Genomic DNA, 20,247 nt, shown 5'->3' with positions numbered 1-20,247 from the left:
CTTTCTGAAGTCTCGTAGTAGAGTGTTATTTCTTGACTATATTCTCATTCCTCCCTAAGCAATTTCTGTTATTATTATTATTATTATTATTAATTTATTGAGACAATGTTTTAATAACTCTCTAGAGTACACTGTGATAATTCAATACATGTATACAGTTGTATAATGATCAAATTAGGATAGTAAGCCCTTCCATTTTTTTTAAGCATTAGTCATTTTTCTGGTTATTTTGAAATATATTACTGATGATTTTAACCAACAGTTTGCCTACTATGTGACAGGAAATCAGAACTAATTCATTTTCTCTAACTGTTTTGGTGTCCCTTACCTAACTTCTTTCTGTCCCTCTTCCTCTCTCCTTCCAGGTCTCTGGTGACCACTATTCCACTCTGCTCTTCCATGAGATGGACTGTTTAGTTTCCAGTTTTGAGTGAGAACATGTGGAATTTGTCTTTCTGTGTCTGGTTTATGTCACTTAAAATAATGACCTCCAGTTCCTTCCATGCTGCTGCAAATGTCAGGATTTTATTCTTTTTACGACTAAATAATATTCCATTCTGTATGTATACCACATTTTCTTTATTCACTCATCTGCTGATGGGGTTTATTTTGTATCTTAGCTATTGTGAGTAGTGCTACAGTAAACATGGATGTGCAAGTATAATGATTTCATTTCCTATAGACCCAGTAGTGGAATACTGGGTCATAAGGTAATCCTATTTTAGTTTTTAAAAGGTTCTCTGTAATGTTTTCCAGAATAGCTGTACTAATTTACATTCCCACCAACAGAGTATGAATTCACTTTTCTCTGCATCTTCATCAGCATTTATTTTATCTTTAGTGATACTGAGTATTTCCTCATATACTTGTATGAGAATTAATACTGAGAATTTCTCATATACATACCAGTTGTATGTTTTACTGTTATTATTTGTTGCTATTCCTAAAAAGTTTGAGTTTGTTTCCTGAATTAAATGTGTTTGCAGAATTATAGTAACCACTAGTGTTAGGTGAATAAAAATCACTTTTCCTATCCTTGGCAGCCAGAGTGTTTCTATCATGTAAACCTTGTGGTAATGTAATAACAACTTTTTACCTTCTTTGCATTTGTTGTTAGAAAACTCTGAGACAAGCTCATGACTAACTTCTAAAGAGATTAGAGGACTTAATGGTGCTCTCTTCACACATTAACCATACTTCTCATATCCTTATTTTCCATTATTTTCTTATATTGGTTATATTTTATGTTTTTGGAAAAGACTTACTTGTGTGACTATTTAACATACTGGATGTACACTCTAAGACTGGTAACAACTTTTACCACATATAGAACATGCATTTTATGAGAGCCCCCCAATTTTTTTCTTTTCTGACTTATTTGTACATAGGTTTGTAAATACAACAGTTTCAATAATTTTTGAAAAAAAATAAAAAATAAGATGATTAACTGATCAGGGAACACTGAAATCTGCCTTTATGATGGTATTAGCAAATTAGGAATTAACATTTTTTTTTCTTTCAAAAGAGAATCATTAAATGCCCAGAACGAGGACTAACTTAGTAAAATTTTAGTGATGAATACTTGTAACTGTTTCCTTAACAAATCATTTATTTAATAATGATAGTGGCAAAATTAATTTGTCAAACATTTGTAGTAAAGCCTGTGCTAATTCTTATTTCATCTTCACCCCTATAAAGAACCTCCTCTACTGCTAATACTCTGTCTTTATTGAAAAAAGCATCTGTTGCCTAAAGTGAGAATAACCCAAAGAGGTCCATTTGAGAGTGAGGGACCTCTGAGCCTTTTATTTATCTATTTTTATTAGGTTAAGTATTACAAATAGGCAATTCATCTTTGAAATGGGAACAAGTTGTATAACGTTATCTATTAACGAAAACCAGAAGTCTCGGAACTATCCTACCACTTGGCCATGTAAGTGACTTGTGACAAGCTATAAATCCCCCTTTCATCAAAAGTTCTAGAGGTATACTTTTCTGGCATCCATACTCAGTTGATAGTGTATCTCCACAGGAGCTGTGATACCGTTTTGCAGATGTGGTAGAAGGAAGAAGTGGCAGTACTTAACAACAGCAACAACAACAACAATAAAAACACCTTGTTTTCCATTTGGGCAATATGTATTCTCCATTCACACAGCTGCAAAACACCTAGGAATAAAAAGGTTCTGATGTAAAATCTCTAATGAGGGAAAAGTCTGGGATACAGCCTCTTGGATTAGAGGTCAAGGGACTAAAGTTCTTATTCTAATGTAAGGACCCCTACTCCCTTGATGAAATCATTTAGCTTCTCAGAGGCCGTCCTTTTCATGGGATAAATAAATCCCTAAGTTTCTAGAGATGTCTCCTACCTCAGCTCAAGGAATCCTAGCTTTGTTGAAGACTAGAGTGTGCCCATGGTTCTCCCACTGGTGTGAGTACTCTGTCACTTTGATATAATGTAAGAAATAAATGAGTATTGGCTGGGTTAGCTATACTAGATAAAGGCTGAAAGTTATGAAACTTCTGCATGCTTAGTTGTTTTGGCAGCACTTTTTATAATAATATCTATGTTTTATTAAATACTGATTAGTACAGACGGGACAACAAATTTTTGTTCTCTAAATATTTTACTTACTATATTCTTACTCTTTATAGAAACCAGTTACTTAGCTGGAGTTGAAAACAAAAGGTGGTTTGTTTTATGTGAGAGGTTTTACTTTAAAAAAAAAACAAAAGTAATAAAAAGTTCAACATATATGAGAATAACAAATAAAAGGATTTAAGATAGCATACTTTTATCTGTGTTGAACTTAGTCTTGTTTATGAAGGAATTTGGTATCACACATAGTTGGCTCAAAGGTGATTAGCTGGGGGAAGTGAAGTTTTATTCTGATCAGTGTATTATTTATCAGTTTGTTTCTAAGCTAAGAAAGGTAATTCCTAAGAAAAATATTCAAAAACCAAAAATAAACAGGAAAAACTGAACTCAATAAAATTATACTCAGAGTTTATTTCTATCATGATCAAAAGTTGTAACTTGAGTATAGAAGGCTATGTCTGTTGTTGTTGTTTATTTATTTATTTATTTATTTTTGGTACCAGGGATTGAACTCAGGGGTACTGAACCACTGAGCCACCTCCCCAGCCCTATTTTGTATTTTATTTGGAGACAGGGTTTCGCTGAGTTGTTTTGCTTTGCAGTTAATGAGGTTGGCTTTGAACTTGTGATCCTCACATCTTAGCCTCCAAGCTGCTGGGATTACAGGCTTGCACCACTGAGCCCGGCTGTATGGTTTCTAATGCACACATTCTTCTGATGTACCTCTCCCCTACTTCCCCATCCACCTGGGAAGAAATCAGCCGATTCTAGACTATGACATTTGCGGAGACTTTAATTTCTAAATCAAGTTATTACAGTAGGTTTGCTAACAGTCTCTGTCACTCTGTTGAAACTCTAAATTGATACTCAAGAATAATTCACTCAAACTTTAGGGGGTTAGGGGGGGGGGATCTTTTCCAGTTTGTCTTAAATCTTACAGCTACTTTGAGTTTGTTCCAGGAAAGAAAACAGATTACGACTTTTGATAACATAGGAAGAAAATATTATTATCACAGCTTGAAATCTGTTAACAGGAACTTTCTTTAGGGAACAAACATTAAAGTACAACAGAAATTTAATTACAAGGAGATTTTCCACTTGTCAGAAATACTTGCATTAATGTCAATAACAGCTCCAAGAAAGAGACGATTGTCTGGGGCTGCAAGACAATGAAAAGATAAAAAGAATCCCTGAATCCCTGTTACAGGCACACTACAGGCACATTGATTGTTTAGATTTTCTTTTGGAAAATCCTAAATAAGATATTGAGCAAAAACATTAAAGCAATGCTCATTCATCAGTATCATATTGATTGTCAGTGTGTCACCAGGGAATGGTCAGGGCTGCTATTCATCCTTCTGTCCTGCTATGGAAGTAGGTGACAGAGTATGGTATTTATGAAGAAATGTGACAATACAAAAAAGAATATTTGCATCTTTTATTGATTCTTCATTTGTGTTCCACCCCTGGTTCAGGACACTGCTTATAGGAAGAGCTTCATGAACTCTCTATGAGATCCAGATAGGAAATTTATTTAGAACCTGCTTTCAGTGTTTGTAAGGACACTGTAAGAATCAGGGGCAATACACCATCCCTAGCAGATCAGACGATTTCAAATGCTGTGGTTACAGGTGCTTTTGCCATAGGGAACAAAAAAAAACTTCTTATGAGATGGATAAAATGGAGAAAACCAAGAAGGGTCTCATGAATCAATTTTGGTCATCCATCCAGCCTCTCTTGGAAAGAAAGGAGATCTTTACAGGGCTCTTACTACGTGTGAAACTCTTTACATCCTCACAATGTTTTCACGATGTGGATACAATTATGCTCTTTTCAGAGACTTCAGAGAAATAAAGTACATTTCAACCAGAACACAGTGGGGCCATGATTCAAACATGAGTCTGTGGAGATAACATCGCATGCACTCAATCACACCATTTTTCAATGACTTTGGTGGGAAACCTGAAATATCCTCTGAGACAAATTTCAGGGCCAAAATAATGAAGGCCAAGTTTTTATCCACTGTTTCCCATCCTATGGATCATGAATTCTTGGGGGACCTCCAAGTTAATATCAGGCATTCTTGAATCCAAATATACATAATGCAGTATCTATAGACAATAAAGATGTCTCCTAGTATGAATATATTCTTTGTTAACAATATGTGTATGTTCAATGATTAGCCATCATTGATTATAGGAGTTTCATTCATTATCATTTTCTGGCCAGTTAATATTAAGAAGAGATTATTCTTAAAGTGAAATACAATAGTATTTTTATTATTACTTACTTTGAAAATGCTAAGAGTAGTTATTTGAAATCACTAAGATCATTCATTTGTCTATTCATCCATTCATTAGTTAACAAATTCTGATTGAGTATCAACTGTATGCCACTGTTAGTTCTATTAACAGTAAAGAAAATGGACAAAGGTTCCCCATTTTGAGGAGCTTAAACTTTAGTGTCATTGTTTTGTGTTATAATGTATGTGTTTTATCACAACCAGAACTGTTGTCTAAAATAATCTTAACACTACCTGAATATTATTGTCATGGTACACATTCCCATAGAGTTGGAATGGGAAGTAATTCAGGCTATATCTTAGAGGTTCTAATGGGGTGATTTTGGATGTTGGGATTGGATCAGCTGTCAATCAGAATCAGCTGGATGCAATGCCTATGCTTTAGGATAGCGAGACAATATAATCTTTGCAACCCAACTCTTATCAAAACTTGGTTTTTGTGAAGCTATATTAGAAAAGATAACACAATGGATGCACAGCCCAGTCCATGTGGATTGCTAAATAGTATTTAAAAATGTATCCCTGAATAAAGCTAGGCAATCAGAAAGCTGTGGGCTTAGACTGTGTGGTTTTGGCAGTCCTTCTGAATTGCATTTGCTAAGCTGCGCTTCAGCATGAAGTCCCTGGTGAAAATGGTGGGGCAGCCACAGTGAAAAACAGCTCTGTGGAGCTGTCTGTGTGATGCAGGGATATTATTGGGGATGATGCCCCTACAATTCCCAAGTATCTCCTCTATGAAGAATTTTGGGATAATTTTGTTTAGAGTCTAGGATAGTTAGTAGGATTTTTTTTAATCTTATACAGTATAATTTTATACCTTATCATATTTCTCACTTCAGTGAATCTGATAGAAGACTCAGAGCTGAATTTATGAGCAACCTTTAATTCTTTTGCAAAAATGTATACATTTGTCATGTACATCTACTTGTATAAATGTGTATATATATTTACATATGTAAATGTATACATTTATCTCAAGTTCATATTCTTGGGCTTCTTCATAATATACAAGCTTTGTTTTCTCTATTCCCTATCTTCTCTAATTTAAACATTTTTATTTTACCATGCATCTATAAGTACTTTGGGGAATAAGATAAGCTATATATTTATTAATGAAATAAGTATAGAAAGAGTCGAGAGATCTCAAGAAATAGTCTAACCTCCATGTTAAAATCAGAACAAATGTAAACTAACCCTGACAGTTGACTGTCTACCATTTTCTTTAAAGCTTTTCAAAACCAGTTCCAGGGGCTGGGGTTGTGGCTCAGTAGTAGCATGTTTGAGGCACTGAGTTCGATCCTCAGCACCACATAAATGTAAAATAAAGATGTTGTGTCCACTTAAAACTAAAAAACAAACTTTTTTTTTTTTAAAAAAAAAAAAACATCAGTTCCCAGAAAAATTTCTTGGAATGATCTTTAGGTTCCTGCCCTCACCCCTGGCCCCGTGTTGGCTGTTCTGAATAGTTTCCAGTTCTCCACAGAGCATTTCAAACAGAACCCTTCACCTGAAAATGAGAATTTAAGTAAAGGTAGAGATGGATGATATATTTGTAATTTTTTACTTGAATTCTGCCATCTGTGTCTTTGAGGACCTCACCATTTTGTAACTCAGATCAGGATAGCATCCTTATTCCACCTAACATTTGGATAGAATGGTTTGATACCTGTTGAGATTTTTCCCTTCTATTTCCCTCCCCATTAGGTTAATTTGTATAGTCATTTAATTTTAGTCTCCTATGAATAGGAATGTTTACTTATTTAACAAAGAAGGTTTTGTTTTGTTTTAAAACATATCTAAGTTTTAGAGAAAAAGTTATATTAAGAATTTAGAGCTATCTTCACTCTCTAGTTGGTCTAGTCTCTTCATTTTAAAAATCAGCATGTCTGTGGTCAGTTTTCTAGGTTTATTAACTGTAGAATTTTTAAGTAACTGATGCTCACAGAAGGTTCCTGTTTGAGTTCATTGGAGTGAGGATGGCAGATCTCTTAAGAGGAATTCAGATTAGGAGATGTACAGCCCTCGAAGGTCATATTAAGCTGACTTTTCCCACATCTGACTGCAGTTCTTTTCATAGAGCACAATTCATACTCCTCCATGGTCCCAAGGAGATTGTACAAGTAAACAGGAATTTTCTCTTGTGGAGTGAGAGAGAAGTCAAGCAGGATGTGAACCAGGCTAATAAAATGTGAATTTATAGGTGTTCTGCTTCTGAGCCCACTTTCTGTGTCTGTTATGACCAGCTCTGCCTAATCCTTCCCACTACAGGGAGGTACTGTTCCTTTTGTTTTATATAGAGAGATAATAAATATGAGAGTTTGTTCTGAGAGAATACAAAGATTACAGAGATCACAGCTGCCTAAGGCAATCACATCAGTACTCAGGTGATTAGGAAGAACCAAAACCCAAGCTGAAAATCTCTTAGAGCTTGCTAATAATGACACTTAATTCCGCCCTGTACTTGAAAATAAAATCCATGACTTCCTTCACAATTTCCCCAAATGTTTTAATTAACTCTGTAGAAACAATTATGTAGTAGGTATTATCCCAGACCAATCCAATAACCATTTAAAAAAATCTTTCTATTCAGCACTTAAACAATCAAATATTTCTTGTGAAAACAAAAAAATACTGAGCACAGCATTTCTCATACAGTCACAGATAATAAACCATGTGGTTTTTCTAAGACATTTAACACTTTTCTTGAAATGAAAAGGTTTTCAAAGTTAAAGTCAAATATTCTTGAGGAGGGATTCTTCAAACACATAAGAATGCAAATGGTCAAAAATTGAAGCTAACCTCTTTTGACAATTCTATAATATCTACCATTATAGATTCAAATCAGGGCAATAATTCCATATGAAAACTTGGCTAGTTTGGTCTTGCAGAAATTTAGGATAAAACGCCGTGCAGGATGCTCCCACATAGTATTTCATAAAATTATGATTTGATCTGATCGTCATAGTCTGGAACATATTTCCCTTGGTATTTGGCTTCTTTCCCTCACGCCTGAAATAAATTTTCTGGAGTCTACGTCTTTGCTACATACTCTGTATTCAGAACAAAAATATCTTCCTTCTCTAGGGAGTGACTGAGGCGAACGCTTCTTTACACAAGCTATTCACAGCCTGCTCTCTTTCAGGTGCTTTGGCTTAGAAATGTCACTCAGTTCATTTTTACCTCTTCCATTTTTTTTTAAAGTACACTAAAACCCTCCTCGTTATCTTGTGCATTATCTCTAGGTCAAGTTCAGCCTGCTGCTTGCACAAGACTTAGATCTATCTGGAATACTGACACCTATTTTCTGCAGTTTCCCTTCTTCACTTTTTAAAATAAATAAATAAATTAATTAATTAATTTCTTACATACATGACGATAATGGAGTGCATTATGTTCATAATTATCCATTCACAGCACAATTTTTCATAACCCTGTATATGAAGTATGTTCACGCCAAATTATGCCATTATACATGAGCTCTCTCTTTGTTTTTGCATTACAATTCTTAATACACCTTTATAACACAATTTATCATATCTCTGTTTTCACACAAGGTATGTTGACACCAAATTCACATCTTCATACGTGTATTTTGTATAATGATGACCGTCTCCTTCCACCATCCTTGCTATTCCCCCTTTTTCACTTTTTTGTTTGCTTCTACTTTTCTTAGTGCAGGCTACTTGGAGATACCCAGTGAATGATCAAATAAACAAACAGATCTGTTGCATCTGCCATATTCTTCCTTGCATTGTAAATAAATAGTGTACATACATGTTAAGTACAACATCTTGTAATGCTAGACTCTGTCCCCCTCCTCTTCTTACATACATGTGTGCATACCCAACACATACCCAGTGCATATCCAACAGTACCTTGCTCAGAACTTGGCCATACTAGGTTGTAGATGTCAAAATATTTATATTGAATATGTAAATAAAAGGAGGATATTGACATATTTAACATGGAATATGCTGACAATACATCTTTAATGTGGTACTATTCTTTATTTATTCATTCAATAAATCTTTATTGGGTTCCGTAGTAAGTCAGACATTCTTCTATGCACCTGTACATTGGTAGTAACAAGGCAGAGTCGTGACTGAAGCTTTTACATTCTAGTTAGGGAGACAGACAACCACAAACTTAGGTGAATGAACATATGACATGTCATTATCAATAAAATACCATAAAAAAATAAAGCAGAATCAGGGCCTAGTTGTGGCCTTGAAAAAATCGGCTACAGCAAATAAGGATTAGTACAGATCCTTCCATGGTACTAACATTTAAGTAGAGATATGCATGAGAGGAGGGCTATTTGGAAAAGCAATGTTCTAGGCAGAAAAGACAGCAAATAGAGTGTTCTTAGATAGAAATAAACTTGGTCATTTCAAAGATGAGCCAAAGGGCTAATGTGGTGAACACATATACAGAAAAGACTCCTTCCTTGACCTGGGTGCTTTTTTTTTAGATGTTAGACAGGTATCTCCAATGAGGAGGTGCCAGCAAATGAGACTGAGAAGCAGAGACCATTGTGGCAGAAGGAAAACCAAGGACTTTGAAACCTTGGGGAAAAAAAAAAGTGTCTCAAAAGAAGAAGAGATTATTATCTGTGCCAAATGCTACTGAACAAGAATGTCAAAGGAGATCTTCAAAGAATGGTTTCCACAAAGATGGAGGATGAACACCTACCTGGAGCTTCTTTGAGAATGAGAAGAAACTAGAGTGAGGGGCTGGGGTTGTGGCTCAGTGGTAAAGTGCTTGCCTAACACGTGGGAGGTCCTGGGTTCGATCCTCAGCACCACAGAAATATAAATAAATAAAATAAAGGTATTGTGTTCAAATGCAACTAAAAATTAAATATAAATATATTTAAAAAGAAAGTAGAGTGAGTGCAGGCAGTTATCTTGAGAAGTTTTGCTAGACAGGAAAGCAGAGAAAGGGAAAGTTGCTGTAAAAGGTACTTAGGGCCTAGAGAACTTTTGTATTTGTTTATTTTCTTAAGATGCTTGATATTACAGTGTACAGTATGTGTTGGAAAAAGAACAATATACTCAACAAGGAATAGCATCTGTTCTCTGGCTCTAAGATAAGGATGAGAGGTTATATTTAGGTCATAATCAACTTGTCTGACATCATTAACTCTTTCTCTCTCTCTCTCTCTCTCTCTCCACACACACACACACACACACACACACACACACACACACACACACACAACATATGCATAACATTGAAATGCACAAATTCGTTCAGGGTTCTAGCAGTTGGCATTACTAACTGGCAGAATAATTTAATATTAGAGGAGATAATTAATATTTTTGTAACTTCTTCCGTATTATACATGATATGTTGATATGTTTGTAAAATATCCATTCATTTGTTTCATAAACATTTATAAAATGCTGCTCTCTTTGTCAAATACTGTTCTAGACATGGAGTGTGGAGAAGAGATGTGAACAGACTTGATCTTTACCTTCTTGGTACTTGTACTCTCAACATACGTGATCCAAAGAAAAGTTAGCCTATTTTTCTCCCTTGTATCCCATAGAGTGTCTGTGATACACTGCTCTAAATAATGCACATTAAGATACCTAATTAAAATTTTGTTCATATTTCTATGGGGTTAATTAAATTTCTATTTTTATAAGAACATTAAAATGAACAAAACTTCCTTGTGATATTTCAGAGGTTGCCAAGAGCTTTTGGAACACATTTTAATTTTATTGAGAAAAATGTTTAATTATTTGCAGCTCCTATGATTATTAACTCTGCTAATAAAAAGTAAAAGTTCCAAGATTTTTTTTTTAATATTTGATATAGGATTGCCAAACACTCTTTGTAAAAAGAAGGTCTGGGAAAAAACAAACAAACAACTCTCTCAATCTGGTGAACATCCAATTCCAGAACACACACGCAAATCTCCTATTATCTGGGTTAAATCTCTGCATTACAGTTATAAGTAACCACTATATTTGCTATGTGACTCCACAGGCAAAAATTATTGACTGACTGTTATATGTTTGATTGGCATTTTTGTTGTCATTTCTGCCTTAAGTTTTGCCAAAAGTTTTTTGAAACTGGAAAACTGACCCACTTGCAATCCTCCTGGGGAGAAGTGAAAGAGGGAAAATTTTACGTGAATCTGTTCCAGAATGATATACGCCCAGCATGGGGTGGAATGGGAAGAAGAAAAAAGGTTGAAGAAATTGAACGACTTTATTGAGCCTCCTGTGTGGTGTCTTTACAGTAGGACTTTATTATTTCCCTTGGAGTAGCTCCCTAGAGCAGCAGATCCCAACTTAGTCAAATGTCAAACTGAAAACAATTGCTGATTCAAAGCCCAGGCTGTCCTAGGGAGGATCTGTCAGTTTGATCATCCACCCTTCTGTTTTCTTCCATAATACCCGCAACCAATTCTCATTTGTACCTATTACAATTTTCCTCTCAATTATGTGATTTTATTTGCTTGATATGAACTTGAAAGGCAATGATAAATTCCCATTATATTTTCCATATTTTAAGTTTATACTTTCAGATCCCATGATTATATTTTAGATTATTAAAATTAAAGTTTGCTTATAAATGATATGCAATTTCACAAAAGTAGAATCTATTCCTAGACTTGTGTTAGAGTCTGTAAACAAGTCTGGATGGCGCCTGGCATTTTGCCAGGGGGAGTGGTTTGTGAGGTGGCGCCAGTGAGCCATTAAGTGTGGAGATTCCTTATTGGTTGACTGCTGTATCTAGTTTATGTTAATTAAGATAAGCTGTGTGGAATGTATATATACCCCTCCTGTCCTACAATAAATGGCTCCCACTCCTGCTGTATCAATGTACACAAGTTGCTCATCACCACCCCCCCCCCCATTTATTTTGCCCAGCCAGCAGGGCTGCGGCAGACTTGAGGAATTGATAATATGGTTGATCATATGTTGAGAACCGTGCCAGGTGTCCTGGGGGAAAGAGTGGCACATCATAGATGGAGCTGGGCACACTGATAATACAATGAAATTGAGGAAAGGGATTTATGCATTTATAATATTCCCCCACACATTTTCTTTTAATATGCTTAGTATTTTATTTAAAGGAGTCTAATAACAAGAAAATACTACAGTAAATTTTCTAGTGAACTTGCTTTAGAAGAGGAGATAATTCCTCCTGGAAGTCATGAGATAATTTGGTGATACAAAGCTCAACTTCAAAATAAAAATGTTACATTTTAAAATTATTTCTGTAATTTTTAAATAGAGTTACACAGGAATTGATCCTGTGGAGAGGAGAACCTTCTAATTTATTGAAGACTTTTTAAAGGAAAGTGTAATGTCAGAGAAGAAAATTTCAGACAAACTAGGGTGTGCTTTTCACAAAGTTACTCACTATTAAAATCAAATTATGATGAAAAAAATTTTGTGACTCTGATTTATAGCATGTATATTTTTACCTTGCATAATTATAGCTGGGGGACAGTTCACCACAAGGTTTTTAGTACCTAGACTTCATGGAACCAGAGTCCTGGATCCTGGCAGACTGAACTCTATCCTAATCCCTTGGAGGTAGATGATGGAGTTCCGCACAGTTTAGTTTCGGAGATCCCCTTGGTGCTGCAATATATTAGTGACTGCACAGATCCACCCTGGTGTCCTTGGCTGGAACTTGTGTGGGACAGCCAAAAGGCAAAGAAACATTAAGAGCTCCAGTTAGGCACAGGGCGACGGAAACGTGCTCTGTCCTCCTCCTCTAACTATATAGAAGTTACATCAAAATTCAGGGCAAGAGAAGAACCTTATGAGAGTGTTATTGATTGATCATTTTTCCTCATTTGATCCTGGGGAAGATGTTGGTTAGTTCAATCAAAGTACCTAGAGGGTCAGGGGAGCATGTGAGGGTCTTCGTTGTCAGCAGCTTCAAGTCCTGACAATTTCTTGGAGGTAAACTTACTTCCCCTTTTAGAAGTTGAAAGAAGGAAGAAAAGGGGACTAGGGTTGTGGCTCAGAGGTAGAGCACTCCCCTACCATGGGTGAGGCACTGGGTTCGATCCTCAGCACCACATAAAAATAAAATAAAGATATAGTGTCCACCTATAACCAAAAAATAATTTTTAAAAGGATGAAAAGGAAAAACAGAGGGACAGAGAGAGGCAAGAAAGGAGTGGTGGGGGGAGTGGGGAAGGAGGACAAACATAAGAAAGCATTTGTTTTATTTTCTTAGCACACTGATTTGCTCCTCTGAGAAGTCTTCATCCTACCTGTCAGCCAGCCTCCAGACATACCCTTTCAGCAAGCCACATTCTCTGCAGCCAGGCCATCATGAAAGCATCTTTGTCCAGCTCTGAAACAGTCTTGCAAAGACTCTTGGGATTTGCATTTATATTTGCATAATACAATACTATATTACCCTTATGCTTGGAATACGGTTGGATAAGGTTAGAGAAAAAAGACTCAGGGAAACTCTCTGTTTTTAGAGGAATAAATAGGCAAAAGTTGATGTTATGTGGTGGCCTGACTAGTCATAGGATTATGTTTCTTTTATTCTATTGACCGCTAGCAACAGGTATTGTTGCTAGCGGTCAATAGAATAAAAGAAATATAATAATTGTTTAACATAATACTTTTCATATGTATTATACACACATGTGTATAATATAATATAATATAAAATACATACATATATATGAAAAAGAGCATATAATCACAATCCATCTATAGTTAACTGGTTTTAAATGGAAGTACTTATATTATAAGGCTCATTTCTTTGGCTATTGTTTCCAATCTATATATCTTTCAGTACCATGCAAGAATACTATGATAATAACTTCAATATTTTTTATATTTTCTTCTCAATAGTATAAATGAATCAAGCATGGTTTCCACTTTCTTTTTTGATTCCTAAACCCAATAGCACCACAGGATCATTCACTTAAAAATAAGATGGTGATATAAGCACCAACAATCATGTGTCACTTCTTCATCTCTAACTAGTTGCGTTATATATAGCCTTCTATAATATATACTGATGTTCTAAACTCTTCATGACTATTCCATAGTACAACACATTAACCCCTTTTGTCCTGGCCAAAGATATTTATAGTTAGGAGACTGCTGCATAACACTCAGGTTTCATTTAAACTTCTCTTTCTCAGTGACTTGACCCTGTTTTCCCCTTAATGACTTTTCTGCTTGGCTTCTCTCCCACCTGTGGGGTGTCCCTTTAGTTCATGTGGTTTTTTTTCTACTTTTCCACCTCAGACAGTTATGTTCTTCTCTTTCCTACCTTAAATTCAATCAATAACAAATTTTAGTGATTTTGAATTACGACAAAGGTCTCAATGACCTTTAATGACTTTTTCTTTTCTTAATTGTTATAAACAATTTTTCATTATTTTCAAATTGGGGCAAGAAATATTTTAAATTGTTTTTATACATTTTTTAAATTTAAAAATTCCTTTTAAAAGCTGGGTATGGTGGCACATGCCTGTTATCCCAGCAGCTCAGGAGGCTGAGGCAGGAGGATCTTAAGCAAAATCAACCTCAGCAACTTAACGAGGCACTAAGCAACTCAGTGAGACCCTGTCTCTAAATAAAACACAAAATAGAACAGAGATTAATTCAAAACCCTAGACAACTATTTTGTGTTTCATAGGGTTAACTTTTTAAAATATTTACTTTTCAAATCAAACATTCTAGACTACCTTATTGATTAATTTGCTATTATTTTAAATAAGCAATAATCTTTAAATATCAATCATCTCTAATACACTTGGAAAATGAAATTATTATAAAATGAATAAATAATCTGATGATTATTCTTACTTTTGTGAATATTATATAGATTTTAAAGTAAATTGTGTGTGTATTTTAAAAGTTACATTTCTAGAATGAGGAACAAAAAAAGACTTTTTATTAACCAATTGGGTACATCCTGCATAATTATTATAAAGGGGGATTCAAACTGAATCTAGAAATTGGCTCAGTTGAATGGCTTTCTTGAAAATGTAAAAGTGGAGGCCAGTTTTGGGTAACAATTCACTTTTAAGAAAGAGAAGCAGTGGGGAGAGAGAGAGAGAGAGAAAGAGAGAGAGAGAGAGAGAGAGAGAGAGAGAGAGAGAGAGAGGCGCACCACTAGAGACTGCTTGTGAGGATATAGTCCTTGAATATTCCGTAGAAACCTGCTTTTGATGCATGAATCCAAACTCCTTTCTTTGTAAGGTAAATATTCCCTCTAAATTACAAATAAAGCTTAATAGTGAATTTTAGTAATGTTTTAAACAGTAAAAATAGTAAATACTTTCTGATTCCATGAAGTCTTTTTTTTAAAAAAATATATAAACCAGAAACAGAATAGTTTAATCTGAAGGGAGGGCTTGAAAATTTAGATTTCTTTTTACGTGAGATTCGATTCATACTGGCTGAGGAATCTCATTACCATACTCTGTGTACACTACAAAGAGGAAAACAAAGTAGGAAACAAATATCCACCCTATATAAAAAATATTATTTCCTGGGTTTGACACCCAGTACACAAACAAAAGTGATGAGCAATCAAGCTTCTTCTACTAAGACATCCAATGAAGTGTAAGAATGGTGAGAACACATCTGTTGTTTTCTGTAGAAAGACAAATTGGTACAATCATTTTTTCCCCATGTATCTCTCTACTGTCTGAATTGAACATGTTCTGTGCCTGATATTTATATTTCTTAGATTACATTCATAGTGTCTGTGAATGGGACATTAATGATTGGAATATATGAGAATCTGTTTTTTAAACAGAGGCTACTGCTCTGTCATTCTGAATGAATTACCTGGGAGATCGATTTGAGAATAACTGTATCATACTTTAGTGTGAGAAACCTTTCAGCTCATTACCAGACAACAATTAAGTGAGACATCATTCACGATGATGATAATGCTTTGAATTATTCTGAGCCCAAATTATAAGGAATCTCCTGCAAGTGACCAAAATTTATAGCTGTGGCTTGCATAGTAGCTTAGCAGTTCACATATGGCTTATGTCAATGGCAGAAACAATGTTATTTTCTAAATCACATTGATTTGTTATGTGGTATTGAAAGATTTTAAACAGAATCAGGACTATAAATTGCAAAATGGAGTCCTCAAAACTTCTTATCTCTGTTTCAGTTCTGTCAAAATGAGCCCAAGAGCCAAGCATTCTGTGTACACAATGCTACTAGTCAAAGAATAAGAACTGAGACCATTCAATTTCCTCCTTTTTTGGCAAGGTGCCAGACTGACATTTTCCTTTCTGTTAGTTTTGGCAACGAAGAAAGAGAGAGGAAACTTTACTGCTCAGTTACTGATGGTTTTTCTATTTTGTTTTTATTAAAAATGTTGAAACATGGGCCCTTTGTCAAAATTATTTTATTATTGAAGGGTGGGTGGGGTGAATGAACTGGCAACTGTTCAGAAAACCATTAACAACACTGATAATGGACAATCTTATTTGGGTTCCCCAACACAGAAGTGCTTAATTACAATAAATTATGCTGCAGCCTGGTGACTGATGTGCATGTTTAATGAATTGGTACGGACTTAGAGGCTAATCTGCTGGGAGGGAACAAACTTAGTCCATCTGATATTGCAATAAAAAGTATGATCTTTTTAAGTTACACGATGATATATTTTGGGCATGAAACTAAAAGAATGAGTTTTCATTGGCTGTGGCTTTGTTGGGTCTCAAAGCCTAAAACACTGAAAAACCAACATCCCTAATGGTGACATTTGAATGAAATACAAAATGTAAGTATATCATTGATGGAATGCAACCCACCCAGAATGAAAGACTGGAGGCCATCAAAGCACTTACCGAAGACGCAGTGTGTGTTCAGAAAACAGTTACTGTGAAGTCAAGCCATTCTTACCTATGTGATGAAGTATATTGTTAGTTTTCAACTTATTTATATAATGAGAAAATAAATAACCTTTCTACATGATTCTATGACAAGTATTTCTTGGAGTTTGTAGAGAAATATGATCTTCTCTTGGAAACACAGGGAGAAAATGATTTTATAAGCCTAAACCTGAAATTGAGTATCAATTAGAAAAACACTGAAGGTGGATCTGTTGAGGAAGTACTTGGGACTGAAATGGTACAGACTTTTTTCCATGCACATATAATTGTTATAAAAATAAATCTTATTAAAATGTGTAACTATAATGAGCTAAAGAACAAAATAGTGAATCTGTTGAAGATGGTAGGGTCACTGCCTAGATAAATGAAAAAAAAAAAAAAACAAAACAAAAACCAGTAACCAAACAACACAATTCTTCAATATGTGAAAAAGTTTGCAAATGAGGAAACATAGAAAACATTTACTTCTCTATTTTGTGATGAAGTGTTTAGTATTGTCAGTTCAAAATGTGGTATCTAGAACAGGCAGAAAGTGAGATTAAGTTTTTCACGGCACAATATTTATGCATCTTAACATGTGAAGGTTTATTTTTTTTTCTTTTTTTGTCATGGAATAAATATCCTGACACAAGAATATCAGACTATATACTTGGAAGCCAAATCCCCTAGCTATGTAGTCATTGAAAGTACAAGTAGATGATTAATTAAAATGCTTAATCCGCCTCCAATTCCTATCTGTAGCTTTTCTGTGGTGTCCTTTGCAGATGATTTAGTGACAAATCACTGACAATTAAGGTCCTAGAGAAAAGTTAAAATATGAAGCAGTATGTTTCCAAAGGAAGATAAGACCCAGTCTTCCAGATAAATCAACCAAGAGGCCTATTTTGATAACAATTATCTAAGTGACTGTATAATAGGTTTTAAAGAATAGAAACATAATGAGAGGATTGAAGACATTGTGCAGGCTCTCATGAGAGAGATGTTTTCATTTCTTGGTGCTATGGTTTTCTTATTTACTCACATGTTCATGGATATTCTGATACCGTTACAAAGTCTTACAAATGAAAACCTACAACAAAATGAAAAAAATTCTATTATTATTCTTTACTTCTTAAACACCAGTATTACAAATTCCCAAGTGTCTGGGCTCTGTTTTCTTTGAATTTGCGGCTATTTTTGGTGCTGTACAAGAATCAGAGAGCATCCTTATGTGTTTCTGGCAACTTCACAATGTGCTTTACTCTCCCTCTGAAGAAGATAGGATATTGGAGATCATTTTGTTCAACTCTTATTCGAGCATTCATTATGTAATTTAATAATTAATATAAATATTCAAATGTTCTTTTCTCCAATTTTACGACAGAATAACATAGGTTTTATATTATAAAATGTTGTTAAACTGTTTCTAAAGAATTCTTATTTCACACAATGAATTCTCTAATGTTCACTTACATGTATAGTTTAAAATTGGGGAGAATTTGGTTATAGGCAAGCTTAAAAAAAAAAAGATACAGGAGAACAGCCAAAGCCACAGGTTCAATGTTTTCACCGTTGAAGAAAAATAATTTCTACCAATTTCATTCTGTTGAAGGAGGAACAGTTTTAACAAAGAGTAAAATTGGCAGATTCCCTATGTTTTATGATGGTGCAGGAGTCAACTAACAGGTTGTTATAATAGTTTACCCCAAATATTAGTCATTTTTTTTCTTGGATAGGATGACCCTCAAAAGTGCCTTCTTAATTTTCTGAATATCTGTTCACAGTATTTTAATATGCCCTCAAAATATATTTGAATTTGTATAACAAAGTGCTCAATATAAAATTAACTAAATGTTGGACTTGATGGCAAGTTTTTTTTTTTAAAGAGAGAGAGAGAGAGAGAGAGAGAGAAATTTTATTTATTTTTTTTAGTTTTTTTGGTGGACACAACATCTTTGTTTGTATGTGGTGCTGAGGATCGAACCCAGGCCGCGCACATGCCAGGCGAGCGTGCTACCACTTGAGCCACATCTCCAGCCCTGATGGCAAGTTTTGTGTAACAGTTTTAAGAGAATGGGCTCTTTCAGAACGATGTTCATTTTTTTAAGGTTAAATCAAGATATTTGACTTTGGTAACAGGTAATGGTCAAAAAGTAGAAACAGAATTATATTCATTTAAAAAAAAAGAGACTGATTAAAGCTATTCACTATATAGCAAAAACTTGGAAATAGTCCATACTTTAAAAATGATGAATTGAATTTTGCATTTTTTTAGCCTATCAAATTCTGTCTTCACCCTCATCATTGTGACATTTTCACTAGCTCTGGGGAAAGGCACTGTCAACTGGTAAAGGCTTGAGTGGGCCATCCTTTTATAGTTTCATGTTTCTTCACGTTTGGCGAGAACATGACAGTCCCAGCCAACAGAAGATGGATGACATAGTAAGCAACACCATGTCCCGAATAGGGTTGCAACCCAATTTCCCACATTCAACAAGTAAGACAGGCCTGCCTGGAAGTGCAAGATGTGAGGTGGAGAACTTGAACAGGCTGTGCTTGGTATATGCATAGGAATTTTTCAAATTATTTATGTTTGAGAAGAGAGAGTTGTTTTTGCTTCTTGAAGGAATGTACAAAATAAGGATAGTGATGAAAAGGGAAGGGTGAGATCCTGCGTGAAGACTGTCAAGATGGTGATAGAATGATGGAGTGAGGAGGGTTGTCCTGATGTGCAGAAGAAGTAAACACCATGTTCATAAATTCCTACTCCTTCTTAGGGGTATCCTTAAGGACAGAAGTGAATGAAAGAAAAAAAATCCTGTTAAAAAATATAGTAAAAGTTTTCTTATAAAATTCATCTAGTTTTCTTTTGGAAAGGAATATTTGTTCAGTTGTATACACAAAATTTTACCTACATCTTAGCTTCCAAATATGGTAAATACTAGTGTACAGTATTTAAGGAATTCAAGATAAATAGAGAACATTATCAATCTTTGTTATGCTGTTGAAATAGAGTTATGAACATGCCCTTTAAAGGAGTTTTGTCATAAGAGAGCTAGTCTTGAAGAAGTGATACTTCCAAAGTTATAAAACTAATGCCTATTAAAATTAAAATCAAATGGTTTAATTCTGATGCCAATGTACTTTTCAATACACCACACTCTAGGTGAAAAGATGAAATTACTCCATATTACTGATGGAAAATGTAAGACTCAGAGGTATCTGAAGCTATAGTGTCAGCAGCAAATGTGGGACCATCAATTACCCATGCTACTTGATGGCTAGCCCCAGTGCTGATCAGCAATGGCTGAGTTTTCACGTGTTCATCTGTCAGGATCATGCATGATACTGAGTAAAATTCTTATGTGTTCATCAACAAATAAATGCACAAAGTCTCTCATGGAAGATTTGGCACATTTTGTTAAAGGAGATGCATGACTCATTAAACGTTTTTTTCCCTATACTTTGAGAAAACAATAATTTGAATGAGTCATACTT

The sequence above is a fragment of the Ictidomys tridecemlineatus genome, chromosome 2 (assembly GCF_052094955.1).
Source record: "Ictidomys tridecemlineatus isolate mIctTri1 chromosome 2, mIctTri1.hap1, whole genome shotgun sequence".
Lineage (NCBI taxonomy): Eukaryota > Metazoa > Chordata > Mammalia > Rodentia > Sciuridae > Ictidomys > Ictidomys tridecemlineatus.
The sequence above is the reverse complement of the archived record's forward strand: the minus strand, read 5'-3'. Positions refer to the sequence as shown.